A 7,509-nucleotide genomic window follows, 5' to 3' on the forward strand; every position below is an offset into this window, starting at 1 on the left:
CGATCAATACAGCAAAAAGTCGCTTCCAGAGACTGTAGCAATATGAGTGTGTAAGACCACTCGATGCCAATATATATCAAGGTTATTGTGTGTGTTAAATTCAAGTGTAATGTGTATGATGAAATATTGGACATATGTAGTGATTTAATAATTCAAGGTTTAAATGGAGTCATGATAGACGTGCTAACAAAACCACGAACAGTCACTTCCAACGGATATTGTTACATTATAGATATTAAGACCTCTCAATGTCAATACAGGTCAATGGTACTGTATATGATAACAAGTCGGATATACCTGCCTCTTTCACTAGGTCTCATATGTTTTCTTATTCTTCCAAAATTTTAAATGAAAGCTTTATTACAATCGCACCACTTGCATTAATAAACGACATTTCTGTATAAGCAATTAGGTGTGTCAGTAGAAACGTATTTAAACAAATGGCTCCCCCAACAATGTTTATTTATTTTATTATCCCGAGGGAAAAAAGTATCAGAAACCATACTAATCGAATTTAGACCAAAAGCTATTAACAAACAGCAAAACTTAAAATTTTAGATGATTATTTTAGTCACCTGTGTATCTACTCTCGATGTAAATACAGATTAGAGCTTTCACATCTAACTTGATAGATGTATTACCTTTGTTCCTTGTGATAGGACTGTATGGTTCATTATTCTGAATCCAGGTGATGTGGTAGTTTCTAAAACACCATTTCCAATGTTACTTTAATTTGTATGTAGAGGCTATAAATGAAATTATGGAGAAAAAATTATTTTGCAACATTTTAGATTTCTTAGCAGCCAGCTTAAATGGATTGTAAATAACGTAATGGTATCTCTACTGTTATAATAGCCTGGCAAAGAGCACAGGTAGTGATATTATACCTTTTAGTAATTATTATTTCTTAAACAATCGTGAATACAAAATACCACGCTGGATTCATATAAACGAAGAAAAAATATTTATCTATATTGTAACGAAACGAATTTGTATCACCTGAAATGGGATCAGAGGTTCTTCTTAAAATAAATATAGAAACACTTGATTACGACGCTATTTGTTGCCATTAGTTCAATGTAATTATTCTTTGGCATCTACCTTCTTGGTCAGATTTTGGAAGCTATGAGGAAGCATGCATTGTAAGCGTTCGTATTCTCTTAGCTGAAGTTGTAATATGGACGGGTAAAATGTAAGAATGTTTAAAAAATTTTACAGTGAGCGTGTAACGCTTCCTGATGCACCCTTTCCTGTATTTCAGTCCTCTCTTAATTTTTATAATGAAAATAATACTCACCGATTTCGTCATTAATTGTATTTCCAAAGAATCGGGTTGCATTCGCTCCCTGATAAGACATTTAGAACGTTCTTGAGGGGATGCTCTTTCTTCCTTTCATAGGTGGTTTGGCTGCCTGAAAAGGAAGTGTTATACTTTTTGTAAATACTAGTTCTTGCCATTATTTATAATGAACTTGAAAATAGTTTTATGCAAGTCTTCAGGAAAGGTTTTAAAACTGACGCGTACTATAGATCTGTGAAGTAAAAGTTTCACAGTACTATTTGAGCTGTTGTTGCATTCTGTCGTAGTCCCTAAGAAAGTAATTCATACTTTTACTCTAATTTGTCATTGAGATTTCATACAATTTGTGGACAAATGAAGGAATTATATAAGAAACATAATTAGTTCAGTGATACCTAAAATGCTCATCCAGAATACCATGCAGTGTACTGCTTCTAGAATGCGGTCATGTGACTGGTCATTTGTAAGCATAAGTGTTGGCAGATACACAAGGAAATAATGTTGACTCGGCAGAGAAAAGTGTAAGTATTTGTTGACAATATTACATTTGGTATTTTATTTGTTTAAGATATGAATTCAATTTTTACTGACATAAACTGAATGAGGATGGCATATTACTTTCATTACTTGTAAAATTTATAAACATTATAGCTCTCATCAAGAAAAATTTATAAACATTATAGCTCTCATCAACTAATCGTGTAATGACAAAATTTACTGATATTCCACTCACTATGTTTGTGCTGAATCCCTTGAAACTATCCTTCATTTATTTAAGAAAAAACGATTTGGTAACGAGTAGCCTACATGATGACGCATCTTCGGGCATTAAAATCTTGCTCTTCTATCATGTCTAGTCTCATTATTAAAATGAAGGATACGAAAAGTTCGGCCTGTAGTATAGGAATGCAGTTTAGAATCAAATCATGGCATATAAAAATTAAACTGCATATATATATATATATATATATATATATATATATATATATATATATATATATATATATATATATATATATAAATTTGGAATATAGCTCGAAGAAAAGAGTAATGTTGTCCTATGTTTCGACCTAAAGCAGATTATTCCTCATTGGAAAATAACAAACATACACCTGAGACACACACACACACACGCAGTGACAGAAGTAGAACAATACAAAATTACGGTTTGGAACAGACAAATGAAAACCATTCAGAATAATAATGGGGAATTTAGCATTATCAGACAGGTTAGACAATTTTAATTCGTACTAGATTCGAACCCGGGTCAGCGGGTAAACGTTACCCATGGCCTTTCCTGGAAGAACCGAACCCTATACCATCTCTACCATGCACATATCACTACTGAGTTGATGGTATAGGCATCCGTATGTAGCAGACACACCCAAATTTTTAACATTTAGACTGTTCTTAACGTACCCTATTTGTCGCATATTAATGTGACTTCATAGATTCTGCCTTTTGAACTTCGCATCAAGTAGACATTGAATATGTATCTATATCCTTTGGATTCGCTCGGCAATATTCGTTTACTCCAACAAGTGAAAATATTCAATAATTCTATATGCTAGTTGTACTGTAAAGTGTAGATTTCGGAATAAGTACTTGCAACACATGTATGTTCCCTATAGCATAAGAAAACGTTTTCCGTGATTCATTCTTTAACTTGTAGATTTTAGTATATATTTACCCAGCTGGTAATCCAAAACGTGTTTTTCACTAATTAATTGTCTCTCTCAGGGAAAATTCGTTCTAGTATACGTTTTCTATCCTTATGCAATGCATATGTGATATAAAAGATTGTTGCATGCTAAAATAAATCAATATCACAACATTAATGTATTTTGATGAATTTTCAACTGGCAATAGTAATAATGTAGATAATGTAGATCACATTGACGTATATTCCACGGCCACATTTAATATTCCACATTCCTTGAACCAATGACTTTGATAATGATGATTGTTAATGGGACCAAATAATACTAAAATAATTCCTCTTGACCTACTTTAAATTACGTAAAGAAGCTATTATCACGCTTTTAATGACAAAACATAATTCCCAACTCACTTATGCTGCAAATGGGTCACTGTGACTTGCAATTATATTGTATATAAAATATCAGACTTTTCATGAACGTATGCCTAGACTCACATGGTATATTATCTTACTGAATGTTTGTCCCTTTAACTTACAATGAATAATACATTCCACCTTTAATAAATAAGTTTCACTTTTTCTCTGCATTATTGAAATAAGGAACATAAGCGTGATACATATATAGTATAATTGGTACACTTATTTAGTAGTTCTCTATAAGTACCATTTGTACATTGTGGATAAGCTTTTCTTCTTCTTCTGAAATAGCTCGTGATGTTGATGTGCCAATTTTAAATTATTGTCCTACTTTTGCATAATCTCGAGTCAAGGTCATACTTGTATTAACCATGTCATGTGTGACTATAAAGTAAAACAGACGCGAAAGCTTTTGTTCGTCGTACACGATCTTTGCTATATATAGATGGTGTCAAATTTTATCCTTATCTTTCTTTCTTGCAGAAATCCCCGAATATTTGAGCTTCACTATACTGTTTCTCAAAACCTATCTATTTGAAAATGTACTGATAGACCTGACTTATACGGCGGGTTTGTTCAAGCCATCCAGGTACAGAATAAATAGTTTCAAATGTCTCCAAACAGGAGATTTTCCGAGTTCTTTCTCCACCAGTTGTATTGGCCGTCATGCTCAGCTGAATAATAACTTTAATCATACAAAAGTAACAGCAATATTACTCCTGTAGTGTTTAACAAATATTAATGTGAATATGAATTATTATTATTAGATTAGTATAATTCTTACATGTTCACTTTAAGGTATTTTCATTATGTTAGGCCAGGATGAACCAATGATTGGCGGGGGGGGGGGCTGTGTACTTGAGTTCTCTTTGCTATCGGGCAAGCTTTGGATATAAGCTTATAATCGTATTTTACCAATGGGCACGTAATCGTGGCCAAGATGAAAACTGAGAAATGTAATCTGTAAATTTAAGTATGGGGGCAAAAGAGAAAAAACTAAATTAATGTTGGGATGTATAGATATAGTACGCGTGCGTCTGGAGGAAATTCAAACATTTGGATAGGCCCTGAAACAGCGGGGTGCATGAAAGTTTTCAGCTCTAAACCAGTTGTTTAAACGCATGACTAATGTTGTTGTCGTGTATGCAGCTGTATGATATCACAAACTCTCTCTCTCTCTCCATATATATATATATATATATATATATATATATATATATATATATATATATATATATCACACACAAACATCAACAACATTTGCTTCGTTGATAGCAGCCGCCCCCACCCCCACCGCGGCGTTAGCTATCAGCTCCTCCCATCTAGAGTTGCTTTTGTATGGGATGTTTTTATCACTTTGTAAATTGGTGAAATCCACAAACAATGGTAACTCTCCGTTCCTCTCTGAAGGTATTTTCCTCATTATTAAGACAGCTCCGATGGCCTAGTGGTTAGAGCGTCCGCCTCGGCAGCAGGAGGTCGTGGGTTCAAACCCCGGCCGAGTCATACCAAAGACTTACAAAAACTGGTACTAACAGCTGCCTCGCTAGGCGCTCAGCATTAAGGGGTTAGTGATAGGACTGGTCGGCCTAGTTTAGGATAATGTGACTGGGTTTGACATGATGCTACATGTCTGCGGCATGATGCCCCAGTGCTAGACATCACTATAAACTGCCACACTGCAGACATCATAGAAATATGACTAAAACATTGTTAAAGCTACGTTAAAAATCCTAATCATACACACACACACACACACACACACACACAATCCTCATTATTAATGGACATACTTGTCATTTTCAGGAAACCACAGACTAATTGTATTCTGCTGTCGCAGATGGAGTTGTTATAATCTCAAACAACAGCAATATATATATATATATATATATATATATATATATATATATATATATATATATATATATATATATATAACAAAAATAACTTCACTCATAAAATAATTTAAGGTGTCACCAACTTAACAACACACAACATAAAACATTTCCAGAGAGGCAGACGCACACACGTACACGCAGTCGCGCAGTTTTTATCAGAACTAATAAATTAAAGCGTATCATATAACTCGAAATTGCAAAGATCAGTGCTTATAACACAGCTGAATCATCGCTTCTGGGCCCGAGATACGATCAACGTTATTACACACATTATTTTTACATTATGTTACTCTTTGGGGTACGGTGGAGGGGTAAAGAACATAGAAACATAAAGTGAAGTAATATCCCTTTAAAGACAGATTGCGAACCAAATTATTGATATTCCTAGTTTAGCACGAAACAGATGAAAACATGGATATAGGGCGACGTAATAAACAAAGGCAATGAGAAACCAAGAATGAACGCTAACCTTATATTTCCGGATAGGTGTTCTGTATGTCCAAGTGATTTTTGTGACCTGACCATATATTATACCTGGCGCATGTAATCCGTGTAGATGTATCTGTGTCAAATGATCAATGGAATTTTACGGGTACCAGTTGGGGCAGGAAAGTTGAGTCCCTTAATGAAAAAGGGCTGTGAAAACCGCTGACTTCTAATCACATCATATAATCCCAAGCGTGAGAAAATATTTATGCTAGAAGCTAATATAAACCACTGGTTTAGACATTAATGCTTTACACATCACTGGCTACAAAAATTCAAACTCTGAATAGCTATCGTCCCTGTTGAAACAAACATGACACAATAGCAAATTAAACATTTCCAAGAAAATTATGAAATAGAAATCTCCTTACAGTAGTAGTTCATTCATTAGTCCACAATCTTTTTCACAAGATTTTCATGTAGCTTATCATTGCACTAGTACAAACAACACTTACCGTATTTCCAGGACAGATATTACAGATCTGCCAAAATATAATGGATTAGAAATCTCCTCAAAGTAATTACACATGTCGCTGGAGCTCTGTACCCAGTATTGTATCGTGTCATAGTCTACCTATAACGTTTTCCAAATTAGAACAGATGGTAGTTAAACCTTATCCGTATTAAAGATATGAATTACGTATTTTAGTGTCATGTGACACCCATAATTTAAGTACGATATTACAGTAATAATGCAAATTGTTTTATGCTTCTATTTTCCCTGAGTTGAAATTGTATGCTTATGGTGGACAGATGAATCAACTGCCCTCATTAACATCTTCGTATTAATACATGGGACACAGCTGAGACCTCCCAAGGGAAGAGTTATTGTATTAGTCCAAAATCAGTCGGGTCGCGAGGCTGGTTCCGCTGGTGAATCTGAATAACTTTGCTCCATACGCTCATGATGAAATATTTTTCAACACAACTTGAATCACTTGTTCTTGCTTTTTGATTCATTTTTTAAGAGCAGGACATATTGCTAGATATTAGTTAGACAATTAGTCAGATTTTCATAAACGACCTGATGATGTTAATAGAAAGTGAGAGGCAAAAGTAGTACCTGATTAATACTCTACGTGTTGATTATGCTACCATTAATGCAAAGAATGTATTGCTATTTTAATTATAAAATACAAAATATTTGAGACAAATACTCTGTGTTGGTATTTGAACCAAGACAAGGAATTCCCAGTCGAGAGATTCTATGATGCAACCTAGGTGCAAACCACACCATTAGATTATATTAGTCCTCAGTTAAATGGGAATTATCACATAAACTTAAGCAGTTGAGAACACGAATATGTATCACACAAAAGACCGGCAAAGAAACCTCGCAGCTTGCCGTTTGTAGAAAAAGAATACCATTAGACTGTCACATACTAAGAATATAATTAGACTATTACATAATAAGAATACTATCCGATTATCAAATACTAAGAATAGCATTAGACTATAACATGTTAAGAATACTATTAGACCATTTGCGTACTAAGAATATCATTAGACTATCACATACTAAGAATACCATTACACTGTCACATTCTAAAGATACCATTAGACTATAACATACTAAGAATACCATTAGACTATAACATATTAAGACTACTATTAGAGTACAACATACTAAGGATATCATTAGACTACAATACACAAAAAGAATACAATTAGATTATCGCGTACTAAGAATACCATTAGAATATCACATACTAAGTATACCATTAGACTACAACATGCTTCGACTACAA

The 7,509-nt window shown here is 33.9% G+C and overlaps 1 long non-coding RNA gene across 1 annotated transcript in view; it reads right to left on the reverse strand.

The window, feature by feature from the left end:
* LOC149787085 (uncharacterized) overlaps positions 1-5,997 on the reverse strand; it is a 28,751-nt gene extending 22,754 nt beyond the window's left edge. Inside the window, exons 1-3 of the long non-coding RNA XR_016425255.1 lie at positions 5,745-5,997; positions 1,298-1,412; positions 642-746 (exon numbers count right to left, since the gene is read on the reverse strand). This is a non-coding gene — a long non-coding RNA (uncharacterized LOC149787085). The remainder of the gene's footprint in view (positions 1-641; positions 747-1,297; positions 1,413-5,744) is intronic.
* Positions 5,998-7,509: the final 1,512 nt, after the last annotated feature.

This window comes from Sinohyriopsis cumingii, chromosome 12, assembly GCF_028554795.1.
Source record: "Sinohyriopsis cumingii isolate HCF-2022 chromosome 12, ASM2855479v2, whole genome shotgun sequence".
In the NCBI taxonomy this organism is placed as follows: domain Eukaryota; kingdom Metazoa; phylum Mollusca; class Bivalvia; order Unionida; family Unionidae; genus Sinohyriopsis; species Sinohyriopsis cumingii.